We start from the raw sequence: 14,459 nt of genomic DNA on the forward strand, positions 1-14,459 counted from the left end.
AACTTATGAAATGTCCTTCCATTATTCTGATCTTTTATGTCTTCCAATAACGTGTCATTTTAAGTGTATAAATCTTCTATATTTTTTTCCGTGTTTATTGCTTGATGCTTCACACTTTTTGTTTGATTTTGAATAGGATCTTTTTTGTTGTTACATTTTCTAACAAGTGAATTTTGTGTGTGAAACAGAGCTTTTGAGTTCTTCCTTACATCCAGCCAGAACTCTGATAGTTCTGATAGCTTTTCCGTCATTTCACTTTGATTTTCTAAATAGGGGTCATGACATCTACATGAGTTATTCTCTTTGCTGACATGTATGCCTCCTAGTATTCTTTTCCTGTTGCGTTGGTTAGGACACCAGGAATGTCATGATAATGGCGTTTTTTTCCCTTGCTTTTTATTTTACAATGAAAGGTTAGAAGCGTTTTTTTTGAATGTTATTGCAGTAGCATTAAAATTCAAGATACTGTTTTTCTTTCCTAGAGTTTTTTGTTCATATTTAATAAAATACTAAATTACTTTTGGAATTTCCAATTACTAAACCACATCTGCATTTTGTCTTTAAATCCTGCTTCATCATATTGTATTATCTTAGTTCACTGATGATTTCGCTTGAAGAGTTTACTTTGTTCTGTTTTGTTTATGTTTTTCGTGTATGTGTGCGCCTTGTTTAGTTTTGGTATCAGAGTTAGGCTGTTCTGGCAGAATACTCTGGAAAGTATTTTATTTTTTTCTGTGTCCTAAATAACATTAATCTTTTTATTCCAGTTTTTTTAAATTGTCTTGATAAGTTTATTTTTGAATTTTAATTCCCTGAAAAATACACGTTCACTTAGATGTTGGTTTATTGAAAAAAGTTAGTACATGAGCTCATATTTGCTTTCATTCTTTAACTTTTCATTTTTTAATAATTTCTGTCATAAAAATGTTGGTAAACAAGCACAAAAACTGTCTTGTCTCAGGATCTTTATAAGAAGACCCAGACAGTTCTGGATGAAATTCTACAGGAATGCAAGGAGTAACATGAAATGCCCCCATAACCCTCACCAGTCAGGGTCACAGTCTAACCAGCCCCAGGCCAGACTTCAGCTCAGCCAGTGCTTCCCCACCTTCTGGGAGTTGTCTGCTACCATCATAATGCTGCCATGTCGTGTCAATATGTACTGTTAGCTTTTTTATTAACTTAGCTAATTTTAAAAAGCAAAATTATTTGAAAAAGAAATTCAAACGTTGCCAAAAATGAAAAAAATCACTATCGCTTTTAAATTTGTATGTTAATATTTTAAAAGTGCATCCATTTACTTCCAAAATGGTATGTATACACTCAGAAACAGTGGAATGATGTGTGGCAAAGATGATACAGGGGCTTCCTTGTTGGCTTAGTAGTAAAGAGTCTGTCTACCAGTGCAGGAGACATCGGTTCAATCCCTGGGTCAGGAAGATCCCCTGGAGAAGGAAATGGCAACCCACTGCAGTATTCCTGCCTAGGAAATCACGCAGACAGAGGAGCCTGGCTGGGTACAGTCCGTGGGGTCACAAAAGAGTAGGACACAACTTAGTGACTAAATATACACAACAGAGTCAAATGGTCCCCAAGGAGCCGGCAAGTGTGACCTGGCCTGTTTGCTGTCTTGAAAGGCTGCCCTCGGGACAGCAGGAGGATACATGTGGTTTTCCAGGTTAACAAGTTGGGACAAGACATTCTAGGAAAGGAATCAGCATTTAGAAGACACAAAGGCAAAGGAATCCCAAGTATGTTTAGGCTTCCATGAATGTCAGACTCCCGGAGGAGCTGCAGAAGCGTGAGCTGGTATCCTGGGAGGAGCAAGGGAGCCCCAGCTGTACCCCAGAAACAGTGGGGAGCCTTGCATTATCTACACACTGGGTCCTAACTATCGCAGCTTCCGAGCAACAATCCATGTAAACGGTGTCTCAAGAAGCCACAGCAACTAGACCATGACATGAGAACATCTAAATTTCTATTGGCCACAGCACAGGAACTGCCCAAATCCTGTTTTTGTTCAGTGTTTGCTGTTCACATTCACAGACGACCCGAATGCTCTCTGTGGTACCTGGAGGAAGCTTCCACCCACAGTCAAGGGATGTGCACCTGGCCTGGCAGCGAGAGGACCCAGAGGAGAGGCAGAGCCAGGAGGTGTGGGAGGCACAGCCCGCTGGGCCATCAGCTGCTTACTGCATCTTCCCAAGGGCGCTCAGCATCTAGAGTCCCTGTAGACACAAAACCATCTTTTCTGCAAGAGAGTAGGTCAATCCCCAGTTTTAAATGGAGAAAGTGGAACTTCACTGATGGTGCAGTGCCTGACTCTGTTCCCAATGCAGGGGGCTCAGGTTCAGTCCCTGGTCAGGGAACTAGATTGCACGTGCTGCAACCACGAGTTTGTATGCCATGGCTAAAGATCCCATATGCTGCAACTAACACCCGTCACAGTGAAATAAAATTTTTTTTTAATGCAGGAGGCACTCAGACTAAACAGGATGCCTAGTGGAAATGCTGAAGAACGTCCGTGGGAATCATCTAAGTCCACACTGTTCAACAGAAAAATAATATGAAGCACAAGTGTAATTGTAAAATTTTCTAGTAGCTACATTAAAGGTAGGAACAAACAGGTGAAATTAACTTTATTGAAAATATATGAACTTGTAAATGATATTTAAAAAATTAGTAATGGAACATTTTACCTTTTTTCTTACTAGGTTTTCAACATCCAATGTGTTTTAAACTTTCACTACATCTCAATTTGTATCAGCTACAGCCGCTTGAGCCTGAATGCTACTGGCTCCCGTTTAAATAGTGCTGATCTAGACTTCTGGAGAACAACAAAGAACACTTTTTTTTTTCATTTTGAGGCTTTTGGTCCCTTATAATTAAATCTAAAATGCTTAGGAATTTAGATTTCTTTCTTAGGTGATAGGCAGTCATAGGACTTCAAGCTGGAAAGTGAAATGACCGGATTTACATTTTACAGCACAGGGTGAAACACTAAACATTCTTCCTCCTCCTTCCAACTGGAAATACAGAGATTGGTCTTTCACAGTATTTCAGATAAGCCAGTACTCAGCAAGTCCAAATTACGGTGGTTCTAGTTCAATTGGCCCGACATGTATATTTAAAATTTTTTAATCCTTTAAATAATTAAGAATTATATAACTGAGATTAAAAATAGTAAATGTATACGCTGGAGATTGCTGTTTTAAAACTGTTTCAGCCGCTTGTTTCTGAGCCTAGACTTCATGTGGAGCTTGGATGGATCTGCATTCTTCCAGGCCTGACAGCCTCTCCCTGGGAGGTAATGAAGAGCTCAGATTCCAGGAGGGATGAACTTGCGTTCTGGGAAACCCCTTCTAAGGGAAAGCAGAACCACTAACTGTTTTAAGGCATAGGCTTTCTTCATTCAATTTCATTTTCTTCAAATGATTTTCTAGTAAATTTTTAAAAAAGCATCTAGATATTAATTTACATGAGGAAATACAAATAGTATGCAGACAGAAGAAATACATTTATTCTTATTATCATTTATTAAATGTGGCAGGTACTGCAAGACTTTGGAGATGATCACACCAATAAATGCGGCCTTAAGATGACAGTTTATAGCTAGTCAGTTAACAACTTAAAAATAGTAACATCCATGCCAGGCTGTTAGGGTAAAACAGTTCACTCCTTCACTGGCTATTCATCATTCCTGCCTTCTGTAGAAGCAGTAGAATGGAATCTGAGAAACTGCAATCTGGGTCTTTTAAACCCAGATCCAACAGTCAGTTCCTGAAGTGGAGTCAAGGGTCTAGAGACAGTACTTGAATTAAGACCCCTACCCAAGTCAATCAGTGCTAAGGGCAAGGGGGACTTGGAGTGTTTCAGTTTAAACTCTGCCTTGATGCTCCCTAAACTGCCCTGTGAAGTACAGTATCACATGGTTTGGGGTCAATAATCCATGCTCCATCACAGAGGATATGATTAGTGGTTGCCAACCTACCAGTCATTCCTAAAGGGTCTGAGTTTCTCCGCTATGATTTGTGTTAATGATTCCTCATCCCTGTTCTCAGAGTGGGCCCCAAGTAGTCAAAGCCAACCAGTATAGTCCCATCTGCCCTGTCATAAGGCTTCTCAGGTGGCTCAGGGGTAAAGAATCTGCCTGCCAATGCAGGAGACACAGGTTCAATCCCTGGGTTGGGAAGATCCCCTGGAGGAGGAAATGGCAACCCACTCCAGTATTCTTGCCTGGGAAATCCCATAGACAGAGGAGCCTGTGGGCCACAGTCCACAGGGTCTCAAAGAGTTGGACATGACTTAGAGATTGAACAACTACAACGTTTAACATGGTCTTACCTGCGTCGCTGCCTGGATGCAGGAAGAGCCATTTGCCAGCCCAGCCCTAGATCATCACGGGCAGCCAAGCAGAGAAAACTTGACATCAGCACAAGGTATCCTCTCCGCAGGGACACAGCCCCACGTGGCTGACTCCAACCATGGTAAAACGGAATACTGTGGGGCTCACATGGGTGGAGAGGGCTCTCAGTGCTGTATGTGGACAAACTCATCTAACATACATACCAGCTCTGTGATCTTTGCAAAGAAGACACTTACTGGAAGATGTAATGTGCCAGTTTGAATCCTGTTGGAGGGCTTGGGGCCAGGGCCTCCCCTGGCTGTCTGGTTCTTGGCCCTGGTGATTAGGGCAGGTGGCAAGGGCCTGAGCGTCAGAGATGTGAGTGTGGACTCTGGGTTGGTTGGTCTGCACTGAAAAGCCTCTCCTTGGCAAGCTGTTACCTCTAGGAACTGGCTACCCTGGGTGGGCAGACTCTCTAGGGTGAGCAAAGCCTCAGATACCCCAGAATGTAAAAACATGGTTATTACAGAAGGGACAACAGGTCAGCAACTTGGCTTAAACTGATTCAGTCAGTCGCTCATCTGTGTCCAACTCTTTGTGACTGAGGGAAGCACACCAGGCTTCTCTGTCCATCACCAACTCCTGGAGCTTACTCAAACGTATGTCCATTGCATCAGCAATGCCATCCAACCATCTCATCCTCTGTCTTCCCCTTCTCCTGCCCTCAATCTTTCCCAGCATTCTTTTCCATTGAGTCAGTTCTTCACATCAGGTGGCCAAAGTATTGGAGTTTCAGCTTCAGCATTAGTCCTTCCAATGAACACCCAGGACTGGTCTCCTTTAGGATGGACTGGTTGGATCTCCTTGCAGTCCAGGAGACTCTCAAGAGTCCAACACCACAGTCAAAAGCAGCAGTTCTTTGGCGCTCAGCTTTCTTTATAGTCCCACTCTCATATCCATACATGACTATTGGGAAAACCATGGCTTTGACTAGACAGACCTTTGTTGGCAAAGTAATGTCTCTGCTTTTTAACATGCTGTCTAGATTGGTCATAGCTTTTCTTCCAAGGAGCAAGCTTCTTTTAATTTCATGGCTGCAGTCACCATCTGCAGTGATTTTGGAGCCCCCAAAAATAGTCTCTCACTGTTTCCATTCCCCATCTACTTGCCATGAAGTGATGAGACTGGATGCCATGATCTTAGTTTTCTGAATGTTGAGTTTTAAGCCAACTTTTTCACCCTCCTCTTAAACTGATTAGAGGAAAAAGTCTTTGTATAATACCTGCAGGGCTTCCCAGGTGGCACTAGTAGTAAAGCCTGCCAATACAGAAGACAGAAGAGACTCAGGTTTGATCCCTGGGTTGGGAAGATCCCCTGGAGAAAGAAATGGCAATCCATCCCACTATTCTTGCCTGGGAAATCCCATGGACAGAAGAGCCTGATGGGCTACAGTCCATGGGATCACACAGAGTCAGACACAGCTGAAGCAACTTAGCATGCACTCACGCATGGTACCTGCAACTTTTCTATAAGTGTAAGCTTACTTTAAAATTCAGGAATTTCCCTAGCTGCCCTGATAGCTCAGTTGGTAAAGAATCCGCCTGCAATGCAGGAAACCCCGGTTTGATTCCTGGGTTGGGAAGATCCCCTGGAGAAGGGATAGGCTACCCACTCCAGTATTCTTGGGCTTCTCTTGTGGCTTAGCTGTTAAAGAATCCACCTGCAGTATGAGAAACCTGGGTTCGATCCCTGGGTTGGGAAGATCCCCTGGAGAAGAGAAAGTCTACCCATTCCAATATTCTGGCCTAGAGAATTCCATGGACAGTCCATGGGGTCTCAAAGAGTCGGACACCACTGAGCAACTTTCACTTCACTCACTAGCTGCCCAGTGGGTAAGACTTGACCTATCAGTGCTGGGGTTTATGTTCGATCCCTGCTAGGGGAGCTAAGATCCCACATGGCTCATAGCCAAAAAATCATAATCACAACATGGGTGGACCTCGAAACTGTTACACTGAATAAAATAAGTCAGACAGAGAAGCAGAAACATTGTGTGATATCCCTTTTATTTGGAATGTAGAAAGTCATGATACAAACAAACTTATTTACAAAACAGGAACAGACCCACAGACTTAGAGAACAAACTTAAGGTTGCCAGAGGAAAGGATGGGATAAGGAATAGTTAGGGAGTTTGGGATGGGCATGTACACGCTGCTATATTTAAGATGGATAACCAACAAGGCCTAACTGCAGAAGGGACTCTGTTCAAGGTTATGTGGCAGCCTGGATGGAGGGGGAGTTTGGAGGAGAATGGATACATGTACAGGTATGGCTGAGCCCCTTCACTGTCCACCTGAAACTATCCCAACATTGTTAATTGACTATATTCCAGTACAAAATTTAAAAGTTTAATAATAATAGTAAAAACAATAAGGTAGGAACAATTCAATAAATGTAATAAATACGTTAAAAATTGTCAAAAAAAAACTTTTAAAAAAGGATTTACAGGTGTGCCCACTTTCATTGCACTGGACTTCTGAGGGGCAGGGGTGTCTTAATGTTGCATCAACCAAGGCGCCCAGACATTCGGCCTCCAGCATGTGTTGAACCCAAGAGCAAATGTGGTAACGAGCACACAGAAAGGTCTTGCATTTCCCTTTGTGAAGTGACCTTGTCTGATGCTTTGGATGACAGTCTCAGCTGGGGTGCTGCATGACCTCTGGCGTGCTCCACAGCCGGGCTCAAGTTCTGCCTAGTCCACTGTGCTCTCTGTGTGTGACCCAGTGAAGCCTCTCCCTGAACCTCAGCAGATGGTTTGCTCTGTGCTGTGTTCGGGAAATGACACTTTTGGCCACCTGGAAAAGAGACAGTCGTCAGGAGCAGTCTGTGTTAGGGTGTAGCTGCCTACTTCCTGTGCCTCTGGGGTCAGGAGCTTCCCCCAGACTGCCCGTACCATCCAAGATTGACATAAATCTAGTAACCTACAGCATTTTCCCATAAATACATCACTTTCATCAATCTAGAGCTGTCTTTACACCAGGCCCAAACATTTGCATGAAGAGTTCAAACATTTAATCTGTCCTTCAGATTTTTTTTAAGTGAATTAATTAATGAATTAGTCTGGGTTGTGCTGGGTCTTCGCTGTTGCTGCTCAGGCTTTCCTCTACTTGTGGCAAGTAGGGGCTGCTCTCTAGTTGCAGTGCTCAGCTTTCTCACTGCAGTGGTTTCTCTTGTTGCAGAGCACAGGCTCTAGGCACGCAGGCTTTAGTAGCTGTGGCTCCCGGGCTCTAGAGCACAGGCTCAGTAGTGCTCAGGGTGCACAGACTTAGTTGCTCTGCAGCATGTGGAGTCCTCCCAGACCAGGGATTGAACCCGTGTCTTCTGCACTAGCAGGTGGATTCTTTACCACTGAGTCACTAGGGAAGCCCTATTCTTCAGATTTTTTCTGTATAGATGAAACAGACCATTTGGACGTCCCAGCTGTTGAGCATCACGTAGACAGGTCTTTTCCATCTTGTTATTTATCTGTCTTTCGTCACTTAACAGGATTCTATCCCCTAAAAGGTGGTGGGGGAGGGGGGGATCTTATTCTACCAGAAAGTCATTGCAAAAGGATTCATCTTTATAGGCACTGTAAGAATGTGAAGTCAATTTTCCTCCTTTCTAGGCACCAAAGGAATGCAATCTAGATGAGATTAGGCCCCGGTGTCTGGCTCTTGGGGTCAGCGCTGCTTTCTCTGAGCTCCGTTGTGCTGGAGAAGCCTCAACCTGTCTGAGGGGACACAACTGGACCGCATGACCTGTGATGCTGACATATGGGTATGGCCAGATGCATGGCCTCTCAGTAGGCTGGAGCTCTTAACTGGCCAGCAGTCAACTGTCTTCCTGGATGCTATACATTTTTTTTAGGAAAGACCTGAGATTGCTGCGGGTTTATGGTGGGGCCAGATATTAGAATCACCACCCCATAGCTTTCTGGAGATGGGGACCCAGAGACCACCCCCCACTCCCCACCCAGCTCTACCTTGAAAGAAGCCAGCTTTTCATGAAAATGAGGTGTCCTCGAGTTAAAGAGCCAATGTGCCTGCAAGGCAGAAGATCAGGTTGGAGAGTTGCCATGTTCCACACTCAGCTGCAGAGGAGTGCAGAGCATTTTTGTGAGTCTTTTTGGATGTCTTAGGACAATAAGGTGTGAATTCTGCTTCGGGAATATTATGGAAGCTTTTAGCTAGGAACTGAAGGGCAGTTCTAGAGTTTTGTTTTTAAGAAACTTTCACGGTCCCTCCTATCAGATCCTGGAAGTTGAACTCGGCATCCAGAAGGTAATTTTAAAGTTAACCTAAATGCACCACAGTTTCTTTATCCATTCCTCTGTCAATGGACATCTAGGTTGTTTCCATGCCCTAGCTACTGTAAATAGTACTACAATGAACTTGTACTTCCCTGGTGGCTCAGATGGTAAAGAATGCAGGAGACCTGGGTTCAGAAGATCTCCTGGAGAAGGGAATGGCTACCCACTCCAGTATTCTGGCCTGAAGAATTCCATAGACAGGAGCCTTTCAGGCTATAGTCCATGGGGTCACAAAAAAGTGGACACGACCAAGCAACTTTCGCTTTCACTGCAATGAACACTGGGATACATGTGTCTTTTTCAATTATGCTTTTCTCAGGTTATACGCCCAGTGGTGGGATTGTTGGGTCATATGGTAGCTTTATTCCTAATTTTTTAAGGAATCTCCATACTGTCTTACACAGTGGCTGCATCAGTTTACATTCCCATCAACAGTGCAAGAGGGGTCCCTTTTCTCCACACCCTCTCCAGCATTTATTGTTTGTAGATTTTTTGACGATGGCCATTCTGACCAGCATGAGGTGATATCTCATTGTAGTTTTGATTTGTATGTCTCTAATAATGAGCGATGTTGAGTATCTTTTCATGTGTTTATTAGCCGTCTGTAGGTCTTATTTGAAGAAATGTCTGTTTAGATCTTTTGCCCACTTTTTGATTGGGTTGTTTGTTTTTCTGTTATTGAGTTGCATAAGCTGCTTGTATATTTTGGAAATTAATCCTTTGTCAGTTGTCCTATGGCTGATCCATGTTGATGCATGGCAGAAACCAACACAATATTGCAATTAAACTTCAATTAAAAATAAATTAATTAAGAGGGGAAAAAAAGATAACCTAAATGGCTTCATTCAAATTAGGAACCAAACCCAGCCAGACTGGGGGAGGGGCAACGACTTGGACAGTCTCTGCCTGGAGAAGTGGGAGGAACCAAGTCTCCCCCCATCCCCTTCCCGCCCCACCCCCACTCCCACCTCCCCCCCAGCAGGGATGGGGCCTGGCGCTAGGGCATCCGTGTCCCTGAGGGGTCCGGGGCTCTCATTCAGTAGCTGTCAGAGGACGTGATTTTCTTTCCTTTTCTCAGTTAACTGACTTACTGGAGAGCAGGAAAAATCCCTTCCCTATGGCACCCCACTCCAGTACTCTTGCCTGGAAAATCCATGGGCAAAGGAGCCTGGTAGGCTGCAGTCCATGGGGTCGCGAAGAGTCGGACACAGCTGAGCGACTTCACTTTCACTTTTTACTTTCATGCATTGGAGAAGGAAATGACAACCCACTCCAGTATTCTTGCCTGGAGAATCCCAGGGACAGAGGAGCCTAATGGGCTGCCGTCTACGGGGTCGCACAGAGTCGGACATGACTGAAGCGACTTAGCATCAGCAGCGGCAGCAAATAAATTCTTCCTTACTCGGGATGTTCAGTCGCTCGGGTGTCTAACCCGAGCAACTGTTGCCGCTGTGTTTACAGTGTTTTTCGGGAGGGAGAAGAAGGCTTTGCCACCTTCAAGGAAGGCTGGCTCGACCCAGAAGAGCCGGCCTGGGAGCCCTCTGGCCGCCCCATAGAAGGAGCGAGTTAAATCAGGTCTCTGGAGAGGGGCCCAGCTGTTAGCCAGGAGGAAGCCCGGGGAATGGAGAAGTGAGACCGTTTCAGCATCATAGCGTTGAGCACAGCCTCCCTGACCAGGGCGGAAAACCGCAAATGGAAAAAGAAAAAAAATGCTCAGAGAAGTCTTTGAGAACCTATAGTAAGTGCACTGCATCAGCACCACGCCTGGGTTCCCTCACCCGGAATCAAACAATCAAACAAACAAAAGCTTTTCTTTTTAATTGCACAGCCCCCTCTCCTGTCCAGTCCAAGGTTCTGAATCTTTCAAGGGGCTGAGCTGAGAAAAGCAAGGGTTGCAGATCCTCCTGGTTTCCAAAGAGGGTGAGTTTGGTGAATGCCGCCTAGCCACGCAGGGGACTGGTACCCCCCTCTCCAGCCCCCAGGCCCCAGTCCATCAGCCTGGGCCCTGGCTGCTGCTGAGGTTCTGTGCCACCCAAGTTGCAAGCCAGCTCTGAGCTCCATGTTCTCATCTGCATCCTGCAGCCAACGGTGGCATTTCTCTCCCAGGCTTTGTGAGGAGAGCATGGTGCGTAGTGCTGAAGAACCCGCTTCCCAATGCAGGAGATGCAAGAGAGGAAATGGCAACCCACGCCAGTATTCCTGCCTGGAGAATCCATGGACAGAGGAGCCTGGTGGGCTACAATCCACAGGGACTCTCACTCAGGCACATGAGATTAGGTCCAAGAAAATCGCTTGGTAAAGCTTTCCTTCCAGCACTAGTTCAATATTCACTTAATTATTGAGTTAAAGAATCACTCACATAGAAATGTCATGTCTCCTCCCTACTAACTTTCCCCTCTCTTTTTTCACTTCTTCTTTTTTCATAGTATCGAGTTACACATTTTGTTATTAGGTGAAGTCAATAAACATCTGATGAGTTAGTTACAAGAACACTGAGCTAAATAGGTTTGGGTTGAAGTGCCCTCAAAACCATCCAGATGGGAAAAAAACACATCAACACATCAGAAGCTTTTCAGTGGTGCTCTTGTCAAATGACTAAAGAGCCTGGAAGAGATGTCTCTCTCCAGTGCATGACTAATTACTGTGAGAATTTGCTAAGACTGTGACAACAACGTACCACAGACTCGGGGGCTTAAACAGCAGAAGTTCTTTTTCTCAGCATTTGGAGCCTGGAGGTCCAAGCTCAGGGCATTGGCAGTTTCTCCTGGCATCTCTCTCCGTGGCTTGTGAGTGGCCATTCTTTCCATGTGTCCCCACGTGATCTTCCCTTGCTGTGTGTGTCCTCCGTGTGGTCTTTCCTTAGTGTGTGTCTGCATCCTAGTCTCTGCTCCTAAGCACACTAGTCCTTTAGGATTCAGATCCACTCTCATATAGACAGCAGCCCACCAGGCTCCCCCGTCCCTGGGATTCTCCAGGCAAGAACACTGGAGTGGGTTGCCATTTCCTTTTCCACATCTTACCTTAATCAGCTCTTTAAAGACCCTATCTCTGAATACAGTCACATTCTAAGGTACCAAGGATTGGGACTTCAGCATATGGATTTTGAGAACACAGTTCAGCCTATACATGCGTGCATGCTCAGTCCCTCAGTCGTGTCTGACTCTTCACAGCCCTATTGACGTAGCCCTCCCGGCTCTTCAGTCTGGGATTCTCCAGGTAAGAACACTGAAGTGGGTTGCCATCCCCTCCTCCAGGGGATCTTCCCAACCCAGAGATCAAACCAGCATCTCCTGCAGCTTCTGTATTGCAGGCAGATTCTTTGCTGCTGAGCCACCAGGGAAGCTCTCAACAACAATAATAATGACAATAACTAAATAAACAGCAAAGACTAGGGGTTCAGATGTTGCCAGGGATGAGCCACAAGGGACTTCTTACAAAATCTCAGATGGATCCCAACACACAAATCTTTCTTTGGTTCTTTTGATGATGAACTGCCTGAAAAATGTATGCTATTTAAATTGTTTGTTATCTTCCAGCTAAATAAGTTCAATAATTCCTGGTTTGTTTTTCTGTCTATGGAATATTGTATCAAATATTCACATCAAGTTTAAAAGTTCAAATAATCATTGGAATGAATGACTACTTGTGAAAAACAGTAAATAAATAAATTTATGGCAATTTAATTATTTTTATCTTGCCCCTCTCTCCCTTCCTTATTCCTTTGGAATGGAGAGGGTCCATGCTGTGGAGACTGTTGAAGGTCAGGGGGCCATGGTATCAGGGAGGTAGATAGTGATGCTGGGAGGCAGGAGACGTGGATGGAGACATAAAGCCTCTTTATAGTGGAGGTGGGCCTTGAACTGGGGCCCTGAGTGGATCCATAGGTCAATAGTTCCAGGTCTGCCCTGTTTGGCCACAAGCCCCTTCTCTACTGAGCTTCACGTGGTGTGTCTACACTAGTTCTCAGAGTTCTTGAAGCGTTTCTCTACGTGCATGTACCACAATTAGCTAGAGGGGTAGAATGGGGTGGGGGGTGGAAGGGAGGTTCAGGAGAGAGGGGACATATGCATAATGATGGCTGATTCATGTTGTTGTATGGCAGAAACCAACACAACATTGTAAAACAATTATCCTCCAATTTAACACTAAAATAAAAACAATTCAGTTTTTGGATATCTAGGCTGTTTTCAATCTTTACTCAAAAGAGCATTGCAGTGAACATTTACACTGGGAGTTGTATTTTGCCTTTAAATTCCTTCTCACCTGAATTCTGACTTTTTTAGTGTTACACTCTCTGAACCTGGGATAGCATTCCTGACTTGCTTCTGCTGCTCAGTCATCAGAATTGGGTGGCTCTTACACTCTCTCATTCTCTCCCAAGACACACAGACACATACACACACAGACACACACTGTAATGACACGTTTCCTCCTCGGGGCACCCAAGATAAAGAGGGAGCAGCCAAAGTGCAGACTGATGCATGCATAGATCTTGGAGCCATTCAGGAAGCATCCAGTCTTGGGAAGTAAAGCGTTTGAGATCCTGTTGTGTTGTTGTTGTTGTTCAGTCGCTGTCATGTCCAGCTCTTTCTGACCCATAATGTACAACGCACCGGGCTCCTGTGTCCTTTACTATCTGCCAGAGCTTGCTCAGATTCATGTCCATTGAGTCAGTGACCTATCTAACCATCTCGTCCTCTGTCACCCCCTTCTCCTTTTACCTCCAGTCTTTCTCAGCATCAGGGTCTTTTCTAATGAGTCAGCTCTTCGCATCAGGTGGCCAAAATATTGGAGCTTCAGCATCAGTCCTTTCAGTGAATATTTAGGGTTGATTTCCTTTAGGACTCGCCAGTTTAATCTCCTTATAGGCCAAGGGACTCTCAAGAGTCTTCTCCAGCACCACAATTCAAAAGCATCAGTTCTTGGGCACTCAGCCCTCTTTATGGTCCAGCTCTCACATCTGTACATGTCTACTGGAAAAACCAGAGCTTTGACTATCCGGACCTTTGTTGAGATTCTAGGAGGGGTTTAATGCTGTTAGCTTAATCTCACCTGATTTGCCACCAAAGTAAAATGGAGAATTGTGAGGATTATTTCAACAACTCCTGCTACAATCTTGAATAACTTAGCTATAGACTTTAATTTCATTTTTCTAGTATTCTTTTCAGCTTAAGGCTTACCCTAGAGCAATTGTTTCTTCCCTTTTTGAATAAATATTTCAGAGACAATCACAGGCTAGGGAGTGCCCATTTGGTGCTTGGTTTACAGAATAAAGGTTATTTTCGTCATGGTTTTCCCCTTTGTTTGGATCAGTTCCTAAATATTTACAGATTAAATTCTGACCTGTGGCACTACTGGATGGTCAGAATTTGTCATATCAAAACAAAAGGATGTCTTGTTTTATTTATTTATGTTTGTTCAACTGAGTAGAAGGGGAACCTCCCCACCAACAGTGACACTCTGCCCTTCCAAACAGGAAAGCAGTCAGAGGCCGTGTGTCAGTGAGTGATGTTCCAATAAAACTTTATTTATAGACACAAGAATTTGAATTTCATTTTCATGTGTTATAAAATAACATTCTTTTTTTTAAAAACTGTGTTAGTTGCTCAGTTAGTCGCTCAGTCGTGTACGACTCTTTGCCACCCCATGGACTACAGCCCACCAGGCTCCTCCATCCATGGAATTCTCCAGGCAAGAATACTGGAGTCAGTTGCCATTTCCTTCTCCATTTTAAAAACTATTTACAAATAAAAAAATATAAAC

The sequence above is a fragment of the Bos javanicus genome, chromosome 14, assembly GCF_032452875.1.
Source record: "Bos javanicus breed banteng chromosome 14, ARS-OSU_banteng_1.0, whole genome shotgun sequence".
Taxonomy (NCBI): Eukaryota; Metazoa; Chordata; class Mammalia; order Artiodactyla; family Bovidae; genus Bos; species Bos javanicus.